At 38.7% G+C, this 15,221-nt stretch overlaps 1 pseudogene; it reads right to left on the bottom strand.

Moving 5' to 3' along the window:
• Positions 1–13,102: 13,102 nt before the first annotated feature.
• LOC114046653 overlaps positions 13,103–15,221 on the bottom strand; it is a 53,817-nt pseudogene continuing 51,698 nt past the window's right edge.

Below are 15,221 nucleotides of genomic sequence, written 5' to 3'. Positions count from 1 at the left end.
GAATTCAGGGCTTTTTCAATGATAAAGCATTAAGGTAGGACCTTTGTGGAAGAAGAGGCTTATTTAATGTATTTTGAATCTATGTGATATGTAGTATAGTATATATATAGTACAGTATAGTATATATGTACTATAGTATATATAGTACACATTATATAAAGTATATAATTTGTGGGAAATGAGACTGGGTAATGAAAGACAAATATCTAAGCAACTTCCCCTCCAGCAGAAACTTGGGATTCCCCATTTTCCCCATGTCAGTGGTCTAGTGGGTCTTTCTGGTTCATGTATGTAATTGTTCACTCCCAACTTTACTATATATAGGACATTTTATATATGGTATCATATGTAGTACACATAAGACATTATAGGTATTGTGTGTATATAAATATATGTAAAACATATACATTGCATGTATAACATATACTCTTTACATATGTATAGATATATAAATATGTAATATAGGCACCTAGGCGGGTGTAGTGGATAGAGTGCCGGGCCTGGAGTCAGGAAAACTCATCTTCTTGAGTTCAAATCTGGCCTCAGACACCTATTAGCTGTATGACCCTGGGCAAGTCACTTTACCCTGTCTGCCTCAGTTTCCTCATCTGTAAAGTGAGCTGGAGAAGGGAATGTCAAATCACTCCAGTATCTTTGCCAAGCAAACCCCAAATGGGGTCACAAAGAGTTAGACATGGCTGAAATGACTGAATGACAACAACCACAACAATATTTGCAGTATATGTGTTATATTACCTATAGTCTAGAAATAATGTAAAAACATAAGCAATCAGGATAGAAAATGGTTTTACAACAAATGGACAAATTATTGTTTGTAGGAAGTTTAATTTCAGAATTTGTTAACTTGTATGTGTTTTTTTGAATAGCAAGTGGTAGCATATTCATATTCCCTTTTCTTTTTATGGAAGAAAAAATATTCCCTTGTCAGAAAGAGGAGAATAACAAGATTTTTGACCCAGCTTTTACCTCTGATTTCATTTCTTTAATATAATAATCTTAATGTTGAATGAGGCACCAAGGGGTAATGAAAGAACATTGACCTGGGAGTGAGGACAGTTGTGTTCTGTCATGTCTCTGTCATTATTGTTATTATAAGTAATAATAATAATTAGCATTTATATAACACTAAGGTTAGCAAAGTACAATCCATGTGCTATCTCCTTTCATCCTCACAACAATCTTGTGAGGTAGGTGCTATTATAATCATTTCCATTTTACAGATGAGTAAATTGAGGCTGATGAGATTAAGTGACAAGGTCACATAGATAGGAAATGTCTGAGATAGAAACCAAACTCAATTCTTCCTGACTCCAAGTCTAACTCTATATCAAACTGGGTCACCTATGTTATTGTTGTTCAGTCATTTCAGCCATGTCTGACTCTTCGTGACTCCATTTGGGGGTTTTCTTGGCAAAGTTACTGGAATGGTTTGCCATTTCTTTCTTCTGCTCGTTTTACAGATGAGAGAACTGAGGCAAATAGGATTGAGTGACTTGCCCAGGGTCACATAGCTAGTAAGTGTCTAAAGCTGGATTTGAACTCAGGGTTTCCTGACTCTAGGCCTGGAGCTCTATCCACTGAGGCACCTAGCTGCTCTGCCTCTAATACACCCCAAACTTAATCTCGGGCAATTCTCTATTTTATGGAGAGTTGTGAATACACAATAGAGGAGGTTTTCTGAACTGGGAGTTCCCCACATATTGCAAAACCAAAAAATATTGAAATGAAGGACTGTGTCACTAACATATATAAAAATCAATATATGTTTGCATCAGAAGCAGATCAAAACCTTATGCATGTAATTATGCTGACTTGAAACTATGTTGACTTTATTTCACAAAGAAATAATGGATTTGGATGTAGGGAAAATTGATTGAACCACTATATACAGTGTTTTCTGAGAAGGATGGGGGAGAACTGGAGGAATATGGGTAATGAACCTCACTGGGAAGAACTGCCTAGAATGGGATTCCTCATTTGGCTGAATATTTGACTAAGTTAATATTTGATCTACAGATTTTCTCATAGGCATCTCTTCATATAGAAATAGTGGCTATTCCCATTCATTTTAATATGAAATATATACACCTGCATAAACTAATTAGCACATGAAATTAATGCTAACAGCAGAAAGTTAATGTATTTCCTCATGTGTTAAACATAGTGGCAGTGAAGAGAAGTTGATGTACGGAGGGAGTCTTCTTGATTTACTACACATTTCATGCTTTTGTTATTGCTTCAGGAGCCCTAATAGCATGGTGGGCAAAAACCAATTTCAACTAATATTTGATCTCGCTCAGAGGTGCTATTGTCATGGCTGAGAGACTAGGTTGTTATGCAGCTGTTGGCAGGTGTCAGGTTTCTCACAGTTTTACAGCTGTATTTTCTGTTCCCTGGAACAACTGTGAGATTTATATAGTTCACTCTGTTGGAGTCATGGGAAGCTCGTAAACATAACTTTTGGGAATAAGGTTTCTGATATCAGCTCAGGAATCAGTATACTGTGTCCAGATGTGGCTGGTCATATGTTTGCTAGGTAAGGATTTCTGATGAATAGATATAATCCTTTCTCTTCCTCTCGCCCCTTAACAGATATGCCTCTTTTATTCTTTGAACCTGTTGAAGGGCAAAGATAAAACTTCTGACTCTTTATACCTGACCTTGAATAAGTCATTCCATTTATATTATTTTTTTTCATAGGGAAATGGGGCTGCAAGTCATGCTGATGGTAGCAAGGGTAGGATAGGAAATCACAATGTCAGCAGCATCTTTCAACATAAAAAGCCATCATTTTATGTGAAAACTTCTATTTCTATGTATAGATTTTAAAAATATGCTTGCCAGATGTGTTATATGGCATATCAGTAGATAGCAGCTCATGGGCTGCTTAGAGACTCTTGATTGAGAAGGTCAGCTTGAATAACATACTCATCTCTATTTCCCACCTGGAATTTCTTACCTTTTCCCCCCTTTCAACCCAAGGTTAAAAAAGAAAAAAATAAAGGCTTGACACTCACCTCTTCTAGGAAGCCATTATAGAGCAACTCTGTCATCTCTGATAATTTTTCTTGCTCTGGATCCCCTTAACAGGTATAATTTGGTAATTATTCAGTTCATTGTAGTGATTAGTCCTTTGTCTGTGTGTTCTTGAAAAGCTCTGTCCCAGCAGTATATTTATAAATGGAGAGACTGTAAATATATTTAAAGAAGAGCCTATAGATTAATTCTTCACTAAAGGATACTTCTTATGATGCACCCTCTAGTTTTATCAACTTTAGAAATTCAGATTTTCATATATTATGTTTTCATAAAGTGACATATACCTATATATTAGTTTGTAATTGTTAATTCTTCATGTTGTAATGGTTCTTGCTTTCTTTTCAAGGTCCCTTTTATGTCTTTCAGATAAGACTATAAGGTTTTTTTCTGCCTTCTATTTCTTTTGGCTCTTTATGCCTTATACTGGAGGCACTGAGTAAATTCTTGATATCTGGCTACAAATTTGGATAGAGCATGAGGCTTGGAGTCAAGAAACCTGAGTTCAAATCCAGCCTTAGACACTTACTAGCTATGTGACCCTGAGCAACTCACTTAACCTCTGTTTGCCTCAGTTTCCTCATCTGTAAAGTGGAGATAACACCTACCTCTCAGAGTTGTGAGAATCAAATGAGATAATAGTTGAAAGTCAGTTAGTGCAGTGACTGGCACAGAGTAAGTGCTATATAAATGTTAGCTATTATTATTTTGCTTTTTTTTTTAGAGATCAGAAGTAAAATTTTGTTTGAAAGTAACAATTTAAGTACTTGGGTAAAAACTGCCAATTTAGCAAGGATTGGGATGAGTTACCTTGAACAAGGAATTCTGGGATTTATAATGGCATCAGAGATTATGAAAACTATTTTAAGACAATGCCCAAAATAGTCCACTATTGGGGCAGCTAGATGGTACAGTGGATGGAGGGCTGGCCCTTGAATCGGGAAACCTGAGTTCAAATTCAGCCTCAGACATTTACTGGCTGTGTGACCTTGGGCAAGTCACTTAACCCTGTTTGCCTCAGTTTCCTCATCTGTAAAATGAGCTGGAGGAGGAAATGGCAAACCACTCTAGTATCTTTGCCAAGAAAACCACAAATGGGGTCACAGAGAGTCAGATACGACTGATGAATGACTAAATAGCATCATGTCTATGGTATATCTGCTGGATATTTCACTAAAAAAACACTGAGGTTATTCTGTAAGAGTTCTCTCTTCTCCTCTCTCCTCACCTCTCATCACTCCAGTGCTTTCTGCTACTGTCTCCTTCACCCTTGTCTCACGCAACGAGGTGACCCTTTTCCTTACCAAGGCAAATCTTGTCTACATACACAAGTGATCCCATTCCATCCCATTTTCCCTGTTTTCCCTATATTACTCCCTATATTCTCATTCTCTTATCTTCAGTCTTTCCCTGTCTACTGTTTCCCTACTATCTACAAGCAAACCCATTTCTCCATCATCTTAAAAAAATACTTACTGGATCCATCCATCCTCACTAGCTGTCATCTCATATATCTCCTCCCTTTTGTGGCTAATCCCTTGAGAAGGTTGTCTACAATTTATGCATCTGATTCCTTTATTCTCATTCTTTTTCTTAATTCTCTGCCATTTAGCTTTTGACTTCATCATTCAACTGAAACAGCTCTCTTTAAAGTTACTGGTGATATCCTAACTGCCTTGTGGCCTTCTTAATCTTCGTCTTTTTGACCTCTCTGTAGCCTTTGATCTTGTCTATCCCCTTCTTTTCCTTTATACTCTGATTTCTCTAGGTTTTCCTCCATTCAGATTCTAAGAGCAGAAAGTACGTTCATGATTGACCTCTTCGTCCTATGGATATCATTGAGGGTACTCCTAGGGGCCGGGTAGCCCTTCATACAATGGGGGTCAGCAAACTATGGCCTAAGTCACCTGTTTTTGTACACCTGTGAGCTAAGAATAGTTTTTGTATTTTTAAATACAATGAAACTTTACTTTAAAATATAAAAAACATTCTCAGCTCTATTTAAAATATAAAAAACATTCTCACAAAAACAAGTGGAAGACAAGATTGGCCCAGGGACCATAGAGGCGAAATACTTCTGTCATAAAAGTATTTGATATTTGATATTTCATATCAAAATGACCACTAAACACAAGAGGTATTAGTGTAGACTATTGTTTTTCTTTTTTGCTTGTTGATGGTAGTTTTATTGGTCTAAAATCATCCCCCTTTGGGGTTTATTGGCTTCTCTGCCAGGTTGAACTATGCTGACCACAGAACAATTAAATACTAATGATGCCCAGAGTTGGAGGTAGAAAACTTTTTGGGGAGACCAGTAAATCCTCTTAGAACATCCTCCCCTCCTGGTAGTCATAAGACTTGGGGGAAATCCAACAAAAATATGAGAAGTAAAATAAAAACCATTCAATCATCAAGTATTGATTAAGGATCTACTAGATTCTGTACTATATGCTAGGGCTATCACATGTGTCCATTCAGTCGCCAAGCCTGTGGGGTTGTTGTTTGAAATATTTCAATCTGTTCCTCTGTTTATCTCACTGTTGCTGTCTTAGACCAGGCTCTCATTTTCTCATGGCTGTGATACTGGTACAGCTCCAACAATCTCTCTGTCTTTAGTCTTTCTCTGATGTTGTTCAGTTATTTTTCAGTCATGTCCCACTCTTCTTGACCCTATTTGGGGTTTTTTTGGCAAAGATACTGGAATTGTTTTCCATTTTCTTCTCTGGCTCATTTTACAGTTGAGGAACTGAGGCAAGCAATGTGACCCCAGGGTCACACATCTAGTAAGTATCTGAGGTTGGATTTGAACTCAGGAAGGTGATTCTTTCTGACTCTAGGCCCCGTGTTCTCTCCACTGCACCATCTAGCAGCCCTTTCTCTGATATATCCAATATCAGATCTCCTGTTAAATTAAAGCATTATATTATTCATTTCTTTACTGAGTGCTCATTGTTTTTACTAGAAACTCCAAACTCCTTAGCCTGTTTTTAAGGCCCTCTATAACCTGTTATCCTCTCCTTTTCTCTCTCTCTTTTTTTTTTTTTGGTGAGGCAGTCGAGTTTAAGTGACTTGCCCAGGGTCACACAGCTAGTAAGTGTCAAGTGTCTGAGGCTGTATTTGAACTCAGGTCCTCGTGACTCCAACGCCAGAGCTTATCCACTGCGCCACCAAGCTGCCCCTAACCTGTCCCTAACCTGTCATCCTCTCAATCTGAACTTACTAACCACTGTTTTCTACAATTCTGCCAGCCTGACCCCACAAATATGCCATTCTTAGATCTATTCTTTCACTCTTTCTCTTCTTTTGTCTGTAATGCTATTTCCCTCTTCTCCAACTCGCCAACTCTTATCTGTTCTTCAAGGCTGAGCTTAAAGTTCTACCTCTTGTGAAGCATACCTAGATTAGTCTAGCTCACATTGTCCTTTCCCTTCTCTAAACTATTTTTTATCCCATTAATTTTGTAATTTAGAGTTCTGTTGTTGTTTAACTGTTTCATATGGATTTGCCATCACTTATTGTTCGGTCACATCCAACTCTTTGTGACCCCGACCCCATTTGAGGTTTGCTTGGCAAAGATACTGGAGTGATTTGCCATTTCCTTCTCCAGCTCATTTTACAGATGAGGAAACTGAGGCAGACAGGGTTAAGTGACTTGCCCAGGATCACACAGCTAATAAATGTCCAAGGCTGGATTTGAACCCATGAAGATAAGTCTTCCTGATTCAAAGCCCAGTACCCTATCTGCTGAGACTCCTAGCTGACTCCATGGCAAACAGGGTTAAGTGACTTACCCAGAGTCACACAGCTCACCAGGCTTAGCACTCTATCCATTACACTACCTAGTTGTCCCTCACTGGACATTTTCAAAGGGAGGCTGACTTGTGCAGAATGTTATTTAGGGAACTGTTGAACCAGGTGGTTTCTGGGTGCCCTTCCATTGCTGAGATATTAAGATTTTGTGAAAATTCCTCTCTTAAACATGAGTCTTATGTGTTTTTTGAGGGGCACATAGGAGTGGGAAGTACTGTTTCCACTAAAGTAATTCCATTGAATTCCAAACATATTCTTTTAAGTCTACTTTTTTTTTGTTTGTTTGTTTACTTAGGTAATTGATGTTAAGTAACTTGCCCAGAGTCACACAGTGAGTAAGTGTTTATGTGTCTGAGGCTGGATTTGAACTCAGGTCCTCCTGACTCCAGGGCCAGTGCTCTATCCACTGCACCACCTAGCTGCCCCTTTAAGTCAACATTTATATAGTTATTAGAGACCACCTTGTGGGAGACACGAAATAAGTTTCTTTTTCGAGTTGCAAAATGGAAATGTTATTTGAACCTTTAATATAGAAAAGTCCTTTGAGACCTATTTAAGTGCTTGGAAAGTCTTTGGTAAAAGGTACTGCTTAATTCATTCTAATAGCTAGCACTAATTAATTAATCAAATCATGAAAGTCCAATATTCTCCTAGTGGCAGCTCAGGCCATTTGGCTTCAAATAAGGGAACACTTCATTATCCAAGTCAGTATTTGGTGATCCTAAGAGTAAAGAAAAGGGGGAGGGGGAGCTTCTAAGTAGGCTGCTACCTGTTTTTTTTTTTTTTTAATGTTCTATTGTATCTTTATCTATTAAATGTTTCTCAATTACATTTTAATCTAGTTGGGCTGTCCGGGGCAGTGTTGCAGCCCTCCTGCATTGAACCCTGTCATCTAGGCAATTCTCTGACTATATGTTGCAGAGAGGGTAGGTTGCTACATATTACCCAAAGTGACAAGAGCGACAATTGGTAGAAAAGATATCATCAGGAAATGTATGAGCAGAAGAGGTGGGCCAGATGAGAACTGATGAACAGTCTAGCTTCTGGTACTCATACAATGCTTAGAGCCCTAGCTAAAATAAGGTCTTCAGTGTATTGATCTTCCATAGAGGAATTGAGGAAGAAGGAGAATCATCCAGGATGAAAAGTATCCACATAGATCAGGTCACAGGTCCGTTGGGCTACTGAAGTCCCCACTCTGTATCCATCAAGGAGAAGATAGCTTTTCACAGAAAGAGATTTTTCACAGAAACTGGGAAGGGAGAGAAGAGTGAGTAATTCAAGTCAATGTGCCAAGCCCATTTTTTTTATTTGTAGTAAATTAATGTGTGCATTTTCAGACTAAATGACTGTTTTCAGACATTATTCATTTTACTCAGGTTTTGAATACTAGGATTGATTAGACTGCCTGGTGGGAATTATTTTAATTGTATGTATGCACACCCAGAACAGGGATAGGCTCAGTGCCTTTTGAGGGAATCTTATGTACCAACAGATATGAAGAAGGGAGGGTAGCACTTTGGCTTTAATAAGATGTTTATTCCTGCAACAGGCTGTTGTTTTTATCAACCTATGTGCATCTCAGTGGACCAGGCCTGAAGACCTGCAGTTATTGATGTATATCCTTGCTGAATCTTTGTTTGTATACTTCTACTGTTTGTCTTTAGCAAAAAAAAAACTAAAAAAAAAATTAATTTATTTGCCTCATTGATCTAGATCATGAGTGTTCATTTGAGATCAGTATGTATACCTTGCCTAAGTCAATTACCAAACAAAATAGCTTATAAAAAGTTATATATAAATCAAGTATTTGTAACTCAAACCGTACCTTCTTAGTAATTTACATTATAATATCAGAATTGTTTTATCATAATTTCTGACTGATGTGCCACCAACATGCATCCCTACATAGGTTCCCTTATTTTCTTTGTCAAGAGGACTATTTTTAATAAGTTGCAAACCAACACAAAAATGCATGATGGGACTTGTTCTTTTAATTTTTTTAAAGTTAAATTTCACTAGTTTCAAGTAAGGAGCATTTTTTTTTATTCCTTCCATCTCCCTTCTGCACACTTGAAAAAAAGAGGGAAAAAACCCTTATAATAAATATTGTTGAGTCATTGTCAGTGGTGTCCAACTCTTTGTGACCCCATTTGGGGTTTTCTTGGCAAAGATACTTGAGTAGTTTTCCATTTCCTTTTCCAGCTCATTTTACAGATGAGAAAACTGAGGCAAATCAGGTTAAGTGACTTGCCCAGGGTCATACAAACTAGTAGGTGTCTGAGGTCAGATTTGAACTCACAAAGATGAGTCTTCCAGATTCCAGGCCCAGTACTCTATCCACTGGGCTACCTAACTGCCTTTGTAATAAATATGGATCATCAAGTAAAATAAATTCCTACATTTTAAAATGTATCTCGTTTTTCATATTTAGTTCATTACCTTTCTGTTAGGAAGTAGTTAGTGTTCTTCATTATCAATTCTCTGAAATTGATTGGTCATTGTGTTGCTCTTTAAATGAATTCTTTTGCCAAATGACAGGATTCATAGTTTGGTAGATTAAGGAAATGCCACAGACATAGTATGCTTGGATTTTGGTGAGGCGTTTAATAGAGTTGCTTGAGTTATCCTTTGGATAAGGTGGAAAGATGTGGGCTAGATGACTGTACAGTTAGGTAGATTTGGGGAATGGTTCAACGTACATGGTGGGAAGTACCTACTGGCCCCAGGAGTCCAATCTTTGCTCTGTTCTATTCATTGTTTTAATCACTAACTTTGACAAAGTCATAGAAAGCATGCTTGTCATTTTCAGAATTCAGGAAGCAGAGGAGGGATAGATTAATATGTTGGGTAATAGAATGTGGATGGAAAAGATTTCAAAAGGTCATAAGGACAGATTGAATCTTGTAAGATGGATCTTAACAATGCTAAATATAAATTTACAGACTCAAAGAATGAAAAAACAAGGTTTTTTCTAGTTCAACCAGGAATCCCCTTCTCACCCTAACAAGCGATTATACAACACAACAAGGGGAAATTCACTACCTACTTAGACAACCCAAGTACTAACCATAGATTGAAAAAAATAAATTGTGCTTAGTACAGGGTGGGGGAGGCATCATCAGATGAGTGTTTGGGGATTTTAGGGGAATGCAGGCTTAAAATGAATCAACAATATGACATGGGAACCAAAAAAAAAAGCTAATGTGAGCTTTAGACAGTGTCAATTAGGAGCATAGGGACCAAGAGTCTAGGTAAATCACTTACCTTCTCTGGGCCTCAGTTGTGTACTGAGAGGGGTGGCAGTCTCAGCAGCTCCAAAGGTTCGATCCAATGATACTACGATAGTCACTCTGCCCTGGTTAGACCACATCTCAAGTGTTGCATTCAATTCTTTGCACCCTGTTTTTGGAAGGAAGTTGACAAATTGGAATAAATCCAGAGTGCGGTGATAGGGATGATGAGAAGACTAGAAACCATGCCAAGATTTGATGGGAGGAACCAGGGAATCTTAGAGAAGAGCAGACTTACTTAGGGAAAGGGAAGTGTTTAATAAGCTGTAATGTGGAAAAAGGATTAGCCTTGATCCATTTAACCCTAGAGGGTAGAACAAGGAACAGTGGGTAGAAGTTGCAAAGGGGCAGATTTTGGCTTGATATGATGAGAAACTTCCTAAGAATTAGAAGTGTCCAAAAAAGCTGGATGGCTACTTTTAAGGGATAGTAAGGGATTCTTGTTAAAGTAAAGATTTTAGCTCTGGAGTCCCTTCCAATTCTGAGACCCTGTAATCCTGTGAATAATTTGGTAAAGTTACTACTGACCTTTTGATTTTTCTGTATCATATCTATGTATAAACAGCCATGACCCAGCTTTTTATGAAATCAATTTTTGGAAACTGTGTCATAAAACAGATGGTTGTTAAGTGGGTAGTGTTTCCCTAGGAACAGGAATAACGTTATAATTGGGTGTTACGTTCCTAAAAAAGAACTTGGCTTCAGAATAAATCATAGATGCTACCTCCAGTATGTGATAAAAGCAAACATACATAAACCTCCATTATAATTAAAAATAGTAAAATTATGCTGCAAGTCTCATAAAATGGATATACCTGTTGATTACATAAGGATTTCCAATTTAATATACATTGCTTTTATATCATTTTAAAAAATACGTGTCTTAGATTTGACCTAAAACTATTATGCTAACTTGTAACCATTGATCAATCATAAACAATACTTTTATCAACCTTCTTAAAACTTAGAAGGGCATTTTGATGACCTGTTCTCTTTTAAAAAGCTATTTAAGAAACTTTGAGCTGATGCCTTATTTATCTCTCCATAAATTTTCCTCTAGCAAGTAGAGGCTTGAAAAATTCCTTCACTGACTTTAGCTCTGCTTCATAAGGATTGCAGTAAGTGTTCCTTGTGTGATCATTGGTGGTGGTAATGATAATTATTCAACTTATTTCTTCATGAAATGCATTTTTAAGCATAAGGCCTGACTCAGCATTTTAGCTTTAGCTTCTCTCCATGTTTGCTATTTCCGATTCACACAACTGTGTCTCATTCAGGAGAGCAAGGAGGTGAGATTGTACTTCCTTCAGGCTTGTTCTATCAGGGAGATCAGATAGAACAGGTTACAAATACTTCACTATTTCAAGTCAATCAATCAATCAACAAGTATTTATTAAGCCCCTACTCTGAGCTAGACACTCTGTTGGTGCTAGAGAAATTTTTTTATTCAGTCTTGTCTGACTCTTGATGACCCCATTTGGGGTTTTCTTAGCAAAGATACTGGAGTGGTCAGCCATTTCCTTCTTCAGATGAGAAAACTGAGGCAAACAGGGTTAAATGACTTGCCCAGGGTCACACGGCTAGTAAGTATCTGAGGCCAAATTTGAACTCATGAAGATGAGTCTTCTTGATTCCAAGTTCAGCATTTAGCCACCTAGCTGACCCCTGTTAGAGATATAGGTAAAAACAAAAGCAGCTCCATCCTCAAGGAGTTTACATTCTATTGGATCTGTAGTTTTTTTGGGGTGGACACTTCTTCCACTGGTACCCATCCCAAACCTTTGGTTACTTAAGTGTCTGGTCTCTGAGAGTTGTGGCTAAAAAACTCATCATTTGAATTAGACCTGGCAACAAGACTCAGAATTTATCAAGGCTGGTCTTTGGATGACAGATACTCATTTCTTCATCCTTGAAGACCTTCCAGCTTGGTAGGACCCAGCAGAATTTGGACTGTACTGATATAGTCATTGAGAACCCAAAGTCCCTTCCACACCACCATGAAGTAGGACTGTAATGGATGATAGTACATGAAGTAGGTCAGGAAAAGCTCTTGAAGGGAACAGCCCTGATGAAATAATGCCTTGCTTCATATGACACGTCCCCTCAAGACAATACTCTCTCTTCTGGCGTTGGCATGTTGGTTCACCGTCTCCTTTCTTCTTCTTTCTTCCTGGGCTTTCTATGGGTCTGGACAACAACCTACTTGTTTTCTTCAAAGCCGTAGTTTCAGACCAAATGAAGACTACCTGGAAACAGGTCATATGTGGCAATACTGTAATTTCTCTTGACATTTTGCTAACAGTTTAAAATACTTCTTAATTTCTTCAAAAGCATACAAACCAAATTATTATCATCAGCACAAAACTTCAGAATGTCTTTAATAGAATTGCTAGACATTCAAACAGTTGATTATTTCTCACCTGGCTGCTTTACTTTGGGATTTCTCTGACTTTTCCTCTTTCACTCTCCCCTTTACCCCTTTTCAGTTTCCTTCCCTGTGTTATCTTCCTGCTTTAGATTGTAAGCTACTTGAGGGCAAGGACTGTCTTCTTTTGGTATTTGTATCCCCAGTGCTTAGCACAGTGCTTGGTGCTTAATACATGTTTATTGACTATTGATCAATGAACATTTATTAAGTACCTGATATGTGAATGAATGAAGCATTTATTAGGCACTTACTATATGCAAAACATTGTACTAAGTACTGAGAATAAAATAGAAAAGTCAGACAGTCCCTGCTCTCAAGAAGCTCATGTTCTAAAGAGGAAAACCACATACGTTTCAGCTACAAGTTAGATGGAAAGGTTCAGTGGTCCTTAGGGTGCAGCAGCAGCAAAGCAGATGGTAATGCCTCTTCTTTAATGTCATTTCTATTGATAAAATAAGGTCAACTTCTAATGGTGAACCATTTGATAGTGATAAGAACTTTCTTTTCTGGGTCTTCAGTAGCATGGCTGTAGGACCTGCCAGGCTGCATCTCCACAGGGATTGTTTGCCAGGGCGATGACTGAGGGCACCGGGCTGGAAACCTGCCTATTCCCAAGGCTCTTGTGTTCAGGAGTCTGGGCTGTCTCCATCAAGGTCTTTGGGGAGCTGGTGGTCAATGTGATGATAGTGGTTTGACTTGCCTGGCACATACTGCCTCCTGTCCCTCCCCCTGAGAGCCTGGCTGCGTCAGCTAGGCTGACTTGCCTGCCCTGTGTGGGGATGGCTGGTTCCTTCTCCAAAGGAGCTCCTGCTTCTCTGGATGATGGCTGGGCTGGAAGCAAGACCCGGGCTCTGGCAGGTGCTGCCTTTCCCAAGGCTCCATCTCTCTCCATGCCAGGAATTATGCTATGAGCTGGGGATATAAAGACAGAAATGAAACAGTCTCTTCCTAAAAGGAATTTTTTTTTAATCAGAGGAAACAATGTGTACTTATATAAGCATATGTAAAAAATACATAAAATGGTAACCCAATTATTCATCATTGCCTTCCTATGTTTACACATTGATGGAAATTGCTCCAGATTGGATTAATGGGGGGAAATGGATATAGGGGTTAACTAGATATCTTTCAAAGAGTAGTATCAGTTACTTGCTGGACGAGGAAAGGTGAAAATTGCCAAACTAGGCTTTTAAAAGTGGGGTACACTTTTAATTGCTTTATTTAATTTATCTACTTTGTATCAGGCACTGTGTTGAATGCTGGGAATACAAAGATAGAAACAGAAATGGCCCATCAAGGACCTCAAGGAGATTAAGAGTTACAGTATTTCACTAAAGTATACTATTGGAGAAGGGGCTGTGTTTAAGCATACAGACAGGATTGTGATTTATTCCAAGGTGAATCATGATCTTGTCAGTAATTGAAGAACAGAATTCCAAGCTCAATCATGAGGGAAGCATAGAGTAGTGAAACATATTTACAAGAAGGTATCTGTCTGGAAACATGTGAGCAAACTCAATTGCTTCCATAGTTGTAGGATGTTTTAGGGAGCATGGGCCAGTTTAAGCAGAAATGTCAAATTCCAGGCAGTGGAAAGCTGAGTGAACAATCCCATGCAATGACCCCAAAAGCTCTTTTGGAATGATTCTTCTGCACTTTGGCCTCCTGGCTTAATTCCTTAATTTTGGGTCCTTGGATTTCCTTTCTGGCAATACTGCCTAATATCTCCCATGCTTTAGCATTTGATCTCCATTGTAACCGCCAGATATGTTAGTAGGTATCTGGGGTAAAGACAAGGATTTTTTTTTTTGAGAGGGGTAGTACAGAAGATAATCTAATGGTGGGTGCAGTTGGTCCATAGGTGGCCCATTCCCAAAGATCTTCACCCATACTCTTTATGGGGAGGATTTTCATGGTGATAGGATTTTAGTGATGGGTCTGGGTGAGGGAGAAAGGTCATGCAGGCTGACAGAAGAGGGAGAAGGACAGCTATCTTTGAACCACCTTAGGGAGAAAATACCCCCCCCCCGGGAGGAAGAATGCTCAGAGAGTATGTTGTCTGCCATAATTACACTTTGTCACAACCCAGCTTTGAACTAAATCGTGACCCATGTGCCCAGCCATCTTGTGCCAGATACCACTGGGTGCAGTTGACAGTGTACCCTCTCTTACTGTTTGACACCAGGCAAACTGTGAAATTGATATAGTTTGTCTAAAGGGCTCTACACCTCTTCTTTGTGTACCCCTTTTCACCTTTTAGCTTTCTTCCCTTGCCCAGATACTCAGTGCTCTAATGTCTGCCTGTCCCACCAGTCAGGTAGAGCTGATGAGTCACAAACATCTTAGTGTGAATTTGTTTAATATGGTTCTCCATTCAGGAATAGTTTCATGTTGAAAGAAGATCATAGGAAAGGGAACCCAGAGAAGTGAAGCCATAATACTGAAACTTCAGACCCTGTGACATGTGGGTGGAGATATTTTCAGGCCTAGGAGAACCTTCTCCACTCGTCATTCTACCACAGAAGTGGGCATAGACTCTGCCTGTACCTAAGGCTGACGCCACGGAAGTCTGATATTTTTATTTCTAGGGTTGAACATTCCCAAGCTGTTAAATTCCTAGTGCTTTGGAAGGT

Source organism: Vombatus ursinus, unplaced genomic scaffold, assembly GCF_900497805.2.
Source record: "Vombatus ursinus unplaced genomic scaffold, bare-nosed wombat genome assembly UNPS02000577.1, whole genome shotgun sequence".
Classification (NCBI taxonomy): Eukaryota; Metazoa; Chordata; class Mammalia; order Diprotodontia; family Vombatidae; genus Vombatus; species Vombatus ursinus.
This window is presented reverse-complemented; position numbering and strand designations above follow the sequence as displayed.